This window comes from Acomys russatus, unplaced genomic scaffold, assembly GCF_903995435.1.
Source record: "Acomys russatus unplaced genomic scaffold, mAcoRus1.1, whole genome shotgun sequence".
Taxonomy (NCBI): Eukaryota; Metazoa; Chordata; class Mammalia; order Rodentia; family Muridae; genus Acomys; species Acomys russatus.
The window spans coordinates 974-14,196 of record NW_026131397.1 but is presented as its reverse complement, the minus strand read 5'-3'; the positions used below and the strand labels follow the sequence as shown (position 1 = coordinate 14,196).

At 44.8% G+C, this 13,223-nt stretch overlaps 1 pseudogene; it reads right to left on the bottom strand.

The window, feature by feature from the left end:
• Positions 1 to 1,932: 1,932 nt before the first annotated feature.
• On the bottom strand, positions 1,933 to 12,853 carry LOC127186157 (vomeronasal type-2 receptor 26-like; annotated as a pseudogene).
• Between the last annotated feature and the right edge of the window lie 370 nt (positions 12,854 to 13,223).

Sequence of the window (13,223 nt, the reverse complement as noted above, 5' to 3'; positions counted from 1 at the left end):
CAGTTAGGGACTCTGGCCCCAACCCGCACGCCGAGCTCAGCCAGAGGGTGGAATTGCACAATGAGCTCAGCCAGGGACTCTGGACCCAAACTGCTTGCTGAATTCAGCCCGGGACTCTAAGCCTAAACTGCACAGAGAGTCCAGCCAGAGTCTCAGGACCATGATGCAAGCAAAGTTCAGCTAGAGTCTCTGGGCCGAATCTACCCACCAAGTCCAGCTAGGGACTCTGGGCTCAATATGCACGCTGAGCTCAGCCTGCGTCACAGCAGGAGAACTGTGCTCTGAGCTGAGCTAGTGTCTCCACGGCGGAACTGCGCGCTGAGCTGAGCCTGCATCTCAGCAGCAGAACTTTGCACTGAGCTGAGCTTGCATCTCCGCGGCAGAACTGCATGAGCTGAGCTAGCATCTCCGCGGTGGAACTGTGTGCTGAGCTGAGCTTGGGACTCAGGGGCCGCAAAGGCACTGAGCTCAGCCTGTGTCTAAACAGTGGAACTGTGCGCTGAGCTGAGCTAGTGTCTCCGCAGTGGAACTGCACACTGAAAAAGCTTCGGTCTCTGGGGCGAAACTGCACACCAAATCCAGTTTGGGTCTCAGAGCACGAGCCCTGCGCCAAGTTGAGATTGCGACACAGAGCCCAAACCACACGGCACAGCCCAAAGCCTGCCCAGAGTCCCCTCTCCAGCTGCAACTCCCACTGACCACCACACCAATCGCCTCCGGCAGAGGGCTCTGAGCTGCAAACCTCAGTCACCACCACCACCACTGCTACTGGTGCTGCCTCTCCTGTCTGAAAAATTCCGCTATTCTCCCGTGTGCAGGGGCACACAGGTCCTCTACACACTGGGGCCTTCGAACCGTGGAGCACTCCTACTGCAGTGGTGAGGGGACCTCAGTGTTACTGGTTCAGAATTCTCTGCAATTCCCTGAATTGTTTAATGGAGCTTCTAAGCACAGTCCACACTGCTCGCCGCCATCTTGGATATCCCCTAGTATATTTTATATATGTGTACTAATATAAATGTAAATGTAAGAAATACTAATATTAAAAACTGTAAATAAATTTAAAATGGGGTACAATGAAAAATAATCAATTAATTAAAAACTGAAAAAAAACAACAATCACCATTTGTTGAACATATACATTCATATATATGTATATGTATATACATATATATTATGCTTCTATAAAGAAGATTTATTTACAGTCTTTACAAACATGATTGATTTTTCTTGAGACTATATCTAAGACCAAGATTGCTAAATCACATGATGATCTGAAGCTTATTATCTCCTTAAGACCATATCAGATTGTATTCTGAATTTTTGTAGAGTTTTTATTTAAACTTTTGTAGAGGCAATAAATTATTGCCAAATAAAAATTAAATCACATGGTAAGTCTGTGAAGGACCTGCCAGTGAAAAGTTCAATTCCTAGTACTGCTCCTGTCAAAACCAAAAAAATAAAATCAATAATATACCTCTCAAACCCTGACATCATCGTTTTTACCTCATCACCCTTCTCAAACCTTGGCATTTATGTTTTGTGAGTCTCCATGTGGAGGTTGCCCTGTGGTTAGCAAGAGGTCAGAGACAATTGGTGATGTCATTTCACCCCACCAACATGTGAGTCTCAGGTATCAAATTCTACTAGTCAAGCACATTTCCACATCGAGCCATCTTCCTAACTCCTCCAGTCAACCTGTCATAATTCTGTTAATGATAATTCAGTAACTCTCTGTATATTCACTCTAAGACAAACAGTCATTAATGTTTTCCTCTCAGTGTCTCACAACGATCATCATCTGTCTTTTACCTTTGTATCTGCACAGAACCAGTGAGACAAAACCATGCAGTTAGTTATGGTGATTCCCCCTGCGGATGAGACCATGAAGGTTTGTGGTGAGGACCTGGAGAGACACCTTCTCTGGAGTGTCTAACACTGCTTACACTGCTGTGCCTGGTGGCCTTGAACTTGCCAGGCAGGGGTGTTCTTCTCGGGCCTCAGCAAGATGATGTAGCACTTGGGGATGAAGATGCCGCCCAGAAGCCCAGCAGTGGAGGCCAGGATGGAGAAGATCTCTACAGCCACAGTGGACTTGCCCCGGGCACTGTGGTACAGGGGCAGGAAGGCTGTCCAGACACTGCAGAACAGCAGCATGCTGAAGGTGAGAAACTTCGTCTCATTGAAGACATCTGGCAGGGCCCTGGCCAGAAAAGCCACAGAGAAGGTACCCCCTGCCAGGAAACCCAAGTAGCCAAGCACACAGAAGAAGGTGGTGCCAGATCCCTCCTGGCATTGGATGACAATGTGTTGGGGTTCCGAGACCATATCCTTGTGTGGGAATGGTGGGGAGGTGGCCAACCAGACCCCACAAAGAACAACCTGAATTAAGGAAGCAATGAGGACCACTGAGGAGGAAGCACCAGGGCTCAGGCATACCCGGATCCTGCCCCCTGGCCTGGTGACCCTGAAGGCCAGGACCACTGTGACAGTCTTGGCCAGAACAGAGGAGACAGCCACCGTGAACACCACGGCAAAGGTGGTCTGACGGAGGAGGCACGTGGTGACAGTGGGTCGGCCTAGGAACAGCAAGGCACACAGGGCACAGAGGGAAAGAGATATCAGGAGTAAGTAGCTGAGAGCTCTGTTGTTGGCCCTCACCACAGGTGTGTCCCGATGCTTCAGGAACACTCCAAGGACCAGGACAGCCATACCACACAGGAAGATTGACACCAGAGCCAGTATGAATCCCAGTGGCTCCTCAAAGGCCAGGAAGATCTCTGTCCTGGGCAGGCAACGGTCTCTGGTGTGGCTTGAGTACTGCTCCTTGGGGCACTGAAGACATCTCTTCATGTCTATGGGAGACAGACACAGAACAGGGAGTTGGAGCTGGGTGTGGCTGAACATCACTTAATCTCAGCAATTGAGAGAAAGAGGCAGGTGGAATTCTACCAGTTCCAGGTCTGCATGGCCAAAATACTAAGCCCTAAGCCAGCCTGAGCTGCATTGTATACCATGTCTCAAAATCAAACAACAAACCTAAAGAAATACACACACACACACACACACACACACACACACACAGGGTTTGTAATGAGAGCACACAGAGGAGGGCTCTGACAGTGCAATCATGAGTCCTCACACAACACCAACCCTCAGGCCAACTTGACTTTACATTTCCAGCTTTCAGCAGAGTAAAGCAGTAAGCTCTGTAGTTCAACCAGCCTGGAATGGGATGGTCTGTTCACACTCAACCTCTGCGGTGAACACTTTTCATACAGAGAAAGAAAGAAGTCACAAAAAAGACACCCACCATGCAGCTCCAGTTACAGGAGGTTTAAACAGCAACTGAAATTTGTCAGTGTCAATGAAAGTCAGGGTGTTTATATGACACCTGGAGAAGCTTGTGGGTATCTATTGTTTCTCTCCTTTCTTTCCATCTTTCCTTTTTTTTTTTTTTTTCATTTTCAAGAGAAGTCCCAAAGTGTAACCTCATTCTGTAGACCAGGTTGGTTTCAAATTCAAAGACATAGCCTGCCTCTGCCTCTTAATGCTAGGACTAAATTCCTGAACCACCATTATCTGATGACAATGTCTTTCTTCATCAGGGGACAAGGGATGTGCAGTGTGTGTGAAGAGACAATTCATTAGGATGTGAAAATGTGGTTTATTCACTTCTCTGTCTCAATAAAGCACTTACCTAAAAACAATTGTAAGACTAGCTTTCTCAATGGTGTTCCCACCTGAAGTCCACAGGGAAGCACAGACTGCAACATCTCAGCACGAGGGTGGGGGGGTTAGAATGAGAATGGTCCCCATAGATTCACATATTTGAATGTTTGATCCCTAGTTGGTGGACTGTCGGGATGGATTGGGAAGTGTAGTCTTATAGGAGGAAGTGGGTCACTGTGAGTAGCCATTGAGAATTCAAAAATCCCACACCAGGCCCAATCTCCACTGTCCTGCCTGCTGCCTGTGGAGCACAATATAAGTTCTCAGTTACTGCTGGGGCACCATGCCTTCCAGCGTGCCTGCCACCATCCATCCTGCCATGAGGTTCATGGACTCATCCCCTGAAACTCTAAGTAAGGCCACAGTTCAATGCTTTTCTCAAAAGCACACTTGCTCATGGTGTCCCTTCCCAGCAGGAGAACAGTGACTAACACAATGGAGAAATACACAAGGAGGCTCACAGTGCCCTGTGGACCCCTCAGATTCCAGCTCCTCGTGCCCTTACCTCTTTGGTCTGCAAAGTGTCCCTCGGGGCAGGGACTGCAATCAAAACAGCAGTGGGGGGCTCCCGGACGGGAAAACTTGGCTAAACCCTGGAAGGCAGCTTTCACTGCAGTTTGAGGTGGGCACCTGGTAACAGTGAACACAGTGTCACCGGTGAATCTCTAGGGATACAGATGCTTGACGTAACTCTGACAACACAACAGGTTCCTCTCAGCTCACTACATTGGTCATCTTTCAGAATATAAGTCTCTCCAAGAGGAGTCACATGGAACAGGTACCATTATATGTAATATAAGAAGGGCTACACCGAGCTTACTTAGCTAAGGGCTTCAAAAATTTAGCTAAGCAGTGTGATGTGTTATCTCTCCAGGCTCTCTGGGTTCCTACATCAACAGTTGAAAGTATTGCAACTGGAAAAATAGTCCAGCTAGCAGGAATACAGGCTGCTTGCTCTTCCAGAGAAGCAGGGTTCAATCCCCAGAACCCACATAGCACCTCACACTGTAACTCCATTCCAGAGGGTCCAATTCCCTCTTCTCACCACCACAGGCACACACGACACAATACATAAAGATATATGCCAGTAAAACTTCCAAATGTGCATAATAAAAATTGAGAAAGACTGACATGTATTGTGAGACATTAGAGAAGCACATGCCCTTCTGTCGTGCAGCCTGCTTGCCTCAGTGACTCAGAAAAACAGTATTTTTCCTTTATCTTCTTATTATCTCTTTTTCTTTCTTTTGCATGGACTCCACAGCTTGGGCATGCTTCCCTTGTTACCTTTCTCTCTTTCTCTGAAGTCTACTACAGACCTGTGGTTGCTTGCAGGACTGCATGTCTAACTCAGAATAAAATGCTCTCACTCTTCTTTTTCCCAGTTTCCCTCTTTAGTGCAGCTGTTGAGATTTTCAGTTTGGCTATCCTGTTTTTTTTGCTTAAACTATAAAAGTAATGGATAGTATGGCTAAACTGTACATATTGACTCCATCAACTAACTTTCTATCTATCTATCTATCTATCTATCTATCTATCTATCTCTGTGTGTGTATCTGTCTCTCTCTCTGTGTCTCTGTCTCTCTGTCTCTGTCTGTCTGTCTCTCTATCTATCTCTCTCTATTTTCTCTGTGTGTGTCTGTGTCTCTCTCCGTCTCTGTCACTGTCTCTCTGTCTCTGTCTCTCTGTCTCTGTCTGTCTGTCTGTCTGTCTCTCTCTCTCTCTCTCTCTCTCTCTCTCTCTCTCTCTCTCTCTCTCTCTCTCTCTCCCCATAGCCTCCCCAGAACTTGCTCTGTAAAACACGTTGGCCAAGTACACAAAGAAATCTTCCTGCCTCTACCTTCAGAATGCTGAGATTAAAGGTGTGCACCACCATCACCAAGCTGACTCAGTCCCTCTTTAAACGGCTCCACCAACAGGCAAGGGTTATGAAGAGGGAAGTGTGTGGTGCTGAGATCTCTGCCACAACAGAAGAGGTGAGAAATCTCTCCCAGATCAAGCCAATAAAAGGCCTTTCATGAGAACCCTCTGACCACTTAGCATGTGTCCTTTGTTCTTGAGTAACACATGAAAGGGAAACTCCTCTTGTTGAAAGGCTTAAGCTGACCATTGACTAGAGATGCCACCAGAACAAAGTAAGACAAAGTGGTATCAGATGGGACTCTTCTCGACTGGCATATGACAGGAAGCTGAGACGTTTCTATGCACAAGACAGCACACATAGGCATGCCTATCTCAAAACAGCCAATCATTTTGTTAATAATCATCAGGATGTGAGCATCACAGGTTTCCAAAGTCTTGTGTGTTGGACTACTAGTCACCAGATGCTGGGTTTTTTGAAGAATGATGGGATCTTGAGGCATCTGACCTAGTCAATACATTAATTTCTCACTGGATTCATGACCTGAAGAACTACTGTCGATGTTGGAAATAAAGTGAACCCTAATTGGAAGAAGTGGGTTTGGTGCCAGTGCACTGGTAAGGTATAACTTGCTCTCCTACCATATCTATCTGGAACCGCATATCTCCAGTTCATGGTCACCAGGAGTTGGGAAACCTCTTCCACCACACATGGCTTCTGCCATGACATATGACCTCAAGCTCACACAACCAAAGCAATGGATCATCCTGACCTCAAAACTCTAAAACCACAAGTCAATAAAAACATTTCCTCACTTCACACTGTTCCTTGGAAATTTGCCATGGCCGGGGGAAATCTAAAACATTACGTAAGCAGATTCTTCTGATTAAACCTCACAGATGGTACATGGGAAGACGTTTAGCTCAGTGTGTCACTATCTTCCTCTTCAAAGAGCAGAAATGAAAACACTCTCAAAATATCTCCAGGTGCCATTTCTGATTCTGTTTGCAGAGGCCGGTATGTTCTTTTTCCCCATTTTTCACAAGTTTGTGTGGTGTAAGTATGTGTATGTGCCTCAAAACATCTACGTGGGATGATGAGAATGTGTGGACAAGTGCATGTGAGACCAGTGTTAATGTTGCAAATCGTCGTTCTTTACTTTTCCACTATGCACATTGAAGTAGACGCTCAAAGTAAACACCCAGAATTCGCTGATATGGTTACTATTACTAACTGGCTTCCTTTGCTATCTCCTTGTATCCACCATGCAAGAATGAAATTACAGGTACCACCCTGCCCACTCAGCATGTACACATGTTCTGGAGGACCACAGCCTAGATTTTGTGCTTGTGTAGCAAACACTAACCAATGAGCCATCTCTCCAACAGCAGCTCTGATGTATTTATTTTTCTGCTCAGTCAGTATCATTCAGAGAAAGGTCTCTTATTAGATAAAGAACATCATCGCTTATGACTGACTGGCCCAATCCAGAGCCACGTCCCCTTCATGACCAAGGAGGGATGAGGAACCCTGAACTTGGAATTCCCCAGAGAATTTAACACTCTAGGACAAGAGTCAGCTCTGCATTCAGGCAACTCACGTGGAGATCTTCCTTCAAATGGACCATCATTTTGTTCTCAGAAGAAGCCTGAGGGTCTATCGTGCCTACGTTGACCAAATGGAATACACCCTCAGGGGTCTCTGCCCATGGAAAATGTCAAACGTTGTCACCAAATCTCCATTGTCATCAAACATAATCTCACTTCCATCAGGAGTCTTGAAGTGCACCTTTCTGAGGGCATGAAGCAGCTGAGGAAGAAAAGAAGATATTGTGGACTGGGCTGGGACTGTCCTAGGTCTTCTCTATATGGCCTCTGCAGTGATACTGAGCAACTTCCATCAAAATATGGCTTCAGTAGTTGTAATGGGGTTCAAGGAACTGTGATATTTTCAGAAATAAAAAAATTCTAGGTTTAATTCAATAACACTTCATAATATTTTATACTGAGATTTTTAAATATAATATACTCTGTGTGTGTGTGTGTGTGTGTGTGTGTGTGTGTGTGTGTGTGTGTGTGTGTGTGTGTACATCTCATTCACATTGCAAAATTCAGAGAGTAACTCTCAGGAATATTTTCTCCTGCTCCTGCCATGAGGGACTCAGGAATTGCTCTTAAGCTTGGGGACAAGTGCCTTTACCCACTGAATAATCTCGCCACCCTTAAAATTAAACCCAGAAACATCTCAATGTGGTGCTGGCTCTAGGGTCTCATTTGGCTGTGCACTATTCTGCACAGCCTTCCATCCCACCACACTCTTTAGATGCCAAAACACTTATATCTTCCACAGACTGGACCCAGCCCACTGAGGCCTCCCAATCACTCAGACCACTCTGTCACACATCTTCACTCACATCCATATGACTCTTCTTATTTGTCTCAATTCTATGGTGCTCATAAAGGCTGTCTTTGACATCAACAACGCTGTCTTCCCGTGGAGAGGTTTCTTGTCCTCTTCTCTGCAACTCTGGTATTTCAACCTCTCCGCCTCTCATTTTCCTTCACACACTCCTCACTCTTTCATCTACCTTATATCTTCATCATAGGCCAGAAGCAGACATTGCCACCCTCACATATGATATTTTTTGGACAGGTTCTTGCTTTGTACTATAGGTTGGCCTTGAACTCAAGATTCTATGGCCTCAAGTTCCTGTGTGCTAAGATGATAGACAAGAGTCACCAAGCCCAGCCTCCTGTAAATCATAATTAGGCAAACTCAGCCGAAATGCCAAGAACTATAACTGTTCTACTGGTCCAAAACCACATGAATCCTCACCAAGCACACAGGGAAGCTGAACGATGGGTATGAAAATGTACCCCCTCTTAGCCACCACCTCCACTTTATCTCAATAATGAGCAAAGTGATTCTCAGAAGGTTCTTGCAGATGTGGGCTTATGCTGCCTGGAGTCTATTAGAGAAGCTTGAAGATAGATGATAGACAGTTAGACAGACAGACAGACAGATAGTTAGACAGACAAACAGAACAAAATAACCTATATTTATTATGTAAATGTATGAAATGCTCTATTTTAAAATAGAAAACTAGGTGAGGACATGAATACTGGCTCAGAGATTAAAGCTTTTGCCATACAAACATGATGTTGGGATTTCAAATATCTACAAAACACCTAAATGCCAGGTATATAAAGAAGCCTTTTGGTAATTACATCCTCAGAGATGGAGACAAGAGATGTCCAGAGCAGGCTGGCTAGGAACACTAGCCACACAAACATGTTCTATGGTTAAGTGAGAGGTCATGCTCCAAATAATAAGGTAGAAAAAGTAACTGAAAGGTAATATCTCACATCATCCTCAGACCTTACCACATGGATGTACACATATGGGAACACTGGACCCATCTGTGTCAGTACGCCTACACACATGTGTCCACACCCGTGCACCAAATGTCCCTTTGAATTTTGGATTTGAAGAATGCATATGCTAAAAAATGTCCTCTGTTTATGAAAGCTCAAACCTGGAACACTTCTCTGAAATATCAGTTTTACAAACAAACTGAATGTGCTATGTCAATCAACACGACAGGGAATGGACTCCTCTGAGATCATACATAAACATGGACCACATGTCCAAGGCTGCTTCTCAGATCCATCTCAGTAACAAGGATGAGATGGCACAGCTTTAGTATACAGTCTGCTACAGCACTGTAGCTTAGTAAAAACATACATCTTGTGTCTTGGCTATCACTAAATCCTCCACACATCTGCTCATGTCTTCTCTCACCTGCCAGGGATGGAAGTCCTGGGAGTCCATACATTTCCTTTCTGGTGCCCACAGGATAAAACATCATGCAGGACATGGGCAATGCTGTAGACAGCTGTGTAGGCAGCATCGATTTTACTCAGTTCTTGGAAAGGATGCCGCTTGTGTTTCAGACTCTCATTCCCGGAGCAGAAATGAACTCCCTCTGTCACTGTGCTGTTCTGCTGAGGCCATGAACAATCAAAGGTGAACTCCCAGAACTTCTTTATAAACATGTCTTCAGGGGTCTGGCTAGGGCGCAGCTGAGCAAGGAATTCAGGGAAGCCAATTGCCCTGCTGCTGTGATACAGAAGGCCAAATGTGCCTTGCAAGACCTGGGAAATGCCTGGAACAGTCAGAGCGAGAGCCATGTGCAGAGTGTCCGTGCTGACCCACACATGGCCTGAGACATTTGTACCCAGTAAAACCGTACAAGATGGACTCAAAATTCGAGTTGCTTAAGAAAATCAGAACAACCTTGGCGGTGCATTTCTGCTCTTCTGGACAGTCTCTTCAATATCTTCCAAAGGACTGATCAGAAGGGACATAGAGGTGGAACTCAATGCACACACCAGCTGGCTCAGCAACCTCAAGTGGCCAGAGAGCTGGCCTGCTGCCCAAACTCATCATCATTGGCCAGAACGATCACCCAAGACCACTGGAAATGAATTATCAGCTGGGTAACTGCACGGGAGGTATATAAGGTCACTAGTCAGCGTCCTAAGGAAGGATGGGAACTGGATCTTGTCACTCAGGCTGGGCAGTGAAGATGAGTAACTGATCTGTCAAGGAAGAGCCAGGGAACGTGACAGTAGGTGACAGCCAACACTAAGTGAAATCTAATGGTCTGATTGAAATATAGGAAGGAGTGAGGGAACTAGAAGGCCAGCCAATCAGAATCCTTCTAGTTCTAGCAGGAGACCCATAATTGATTCCCAACACCAACATCATGTGATGGGAACCAGATAAATGCCTCTAGCTTCAGGCCCAGGAAGGCCTCTTCTGGCTTCCTCCCACACCTGTGGCACATAGTCACAAAGACATATACACACATATATTAATGTCTATTAAAACCTAAAGGTAATTTTGATTAAGGCTTGAGATGACATTTTGGGAAGTCTGCTGGTTCTGCCAAGCATCTGTACACCCCCTCACTAGTGATCATCCCAGACAGTCCTGTGGCATAGCTTCCCCTGTTCCCTTCTCGGGTTCTGCCCAGCGCCCTGCCCCTCATATTCTTCCTGCACTGCAGCTAGGCTTAGTCTGACTGTTTTGCCCACCGATTTGTAAGGTTGTGCTTTAGATATTCACGTGTAAGTGTGTGCACGAGTGCGTCTGTCTTTCTGTCCATCCATCTGTCCGTCTGTGATGATGCACATGTAGAGGCAAGAAGATAAATTGAGAGGGGCTGGTTTTCTTCCATCATGTGGGTTCCAGAAGCACAAACTGAAGTCATCAAGTCATCAAGCTTGGTATGAAGAATTTTTACACAATAAACCATCTTGATGTCCCCCAGTAAGAACCAATAAGCTATGGGCTCTTATCAAACCAGCATTGTATGCTTTCCCAAGTCTGAGAGAAATGAGAGTCAAATTTCTCAATTTTTCCAGGAATAGATAGCACAATCCACTCAGGAAAAATGAGTTTATAAAGATGTAAATGTTGGTGTTCTATGTCTGTGGGAGGTTGTTGTTGCTGCTGACATTATTTTGGTTTTACCAACACAGGCTGTGGCTTCTCTGCCTCAGGGTATTAGTACAAAACTTCTCCAGCCACCACAAGGTATTACACATTATTCTGTCTTTACACAAAGGCCCTAGCATCTAGTTGGTTCATGGGGAGGGATATGGCTGACTCCATCTCAAACAGGTGGTACTGCCAGAAGAGACATTATATTAAAGATTAAAAATTAAGATTACATTTGGATTGTAGACAAACAATGATGTTTTATAGAAGTTTGTCCAACGAAACACACATAACTAATTGAAAACAAATCATATTTTAATAGAAATATTTGGACAAACTTAGTCTAAAAAGATTGTTTCTTTTTAACTCAAATTTTTATTATTTTCCAAGAATAAATGTTCTGCCTGCATGTATGACTGTGCACTACATGTATGTCTCCTGCCCATGAAGGACAGAAATGGAAGTCCCATTGATAGAAATGTTGTTTAAGATCATTGTGAGACTCCACATCTGTAGTGGGAATCCAACTTATGTCCTCTGCAAGAAGCCACCAGTTTGCTTAACCTCTGAGTCATTTCTCCACACCCTGGAATTCAAATTTAACTAAGGTTTCTCTTGCAGCCCTATAAGATGAAAAAGAAAAATTCGTGACATAGTTTATAAACATCAAGTTTTTGTTCTGGACATGATAGTGCACAGCACTCAGGAATCTGAGGATAAAGGATCAAGAGTTCTAGAGCAGCCTGGGTTACAAGGAGAAACCCTGCTTCAATACACACACACACACACATACATACACAAACACACACACATACTTTAAAAACAAAAATGAAGATTGGCTTTGGCTGTGTCATTATGTACAGAGTAGAAATATGGATTTTCTACTGCTTTAAATATACCTAAATGTGAGAAGAAAGAGAGACGCCTCAAGGCTAAAAGCACTTGCGACAAAACCAAAAGTATAGGAACTCAGATCCACGTATGTATGTAACAACTTGGTGACCCCTTTAAACCTGTCACCTCAGCTCCATGAAGACTGCATACAGCAAACTCATATGTGTGTATATCTCTTTGTGACTTTGTGCCACAGGTGTGGGAGGAGGCCAGAAGAGGCCTTCCTGGACCTGAAGCTAGACACATTTGTGTGATTCCCTACTGCATAGCAAAACTCATGGGCCAAGATAGGTGGATATTTGCTACTATTTTAGAGATCCTGAGTTCAATTTGCAGCACACAAATAGCAGATAAAACACATCAGTAACTGCAGCTCCAATATCTTTTTCTGATTTCAATAGATACTTGGTAAAAACGTGTGTGTGTGTGTGTGTGTGTACATAAAAGATTCATATATAAGATAAAAATAAGTAAATTTTTAGAAATATAGGTTTGAATTTTGTATTATCTTAAGTTTCCTTGTCAATGCAGGGGGACTATAGTTCTCTCTAAACTATGCAGACATGGAGAAGAGAACCAGGTTGGAAATGGAGAACATTTCAGGGTACCTGGCACCACAGTGAAGCTCCTCACTACTGTGACCATCACCATCAATTTCACATCCTCACTAAGGGATGGCACTGCACTCATGAAGGAATAAGGCTATGAGCAACTCACCTGAGGAAACTTGTACAGTCCCAGAAGTCTGGCCATGGACACAGACAGCGATGACCGTGTGTCCCCAACCAAGGCGGCCTGAGGAGAGCCATGCTGACACACGTAGTTGGGGATGGGATCCTCCTGCCCTGTGAGAAAGCTCATCGTTTCGTGGAGGGCTCCATGCACTGAGTCCCCAGAGTTTCGAATGGAGAAGCCCAGGGTCACATTGGGCAACAAGTGAGCACTCCTATTAATCTCCTCAATGGCAAACACAAAACTCTGGGCCACCCTGTAGCCCCAGTTGGAGACACTGAGGGAAAGAGAAGACCACATTTATCACTCATTATGCGGTAAATGCAACAAGAATAAACTCTGTGATTCAAGTATAAACACACTTCTGCACAGATACTTGTGCACAGATGTGCATAGGAGCAGGCTCAGAACAGTCCAAGGGAGTCCACAAGGGATGTGCAGAAGATAATCAAGGGAAATGTTTCTAGACAAGGGCAATATTTGAAGATCTAGTGCATAA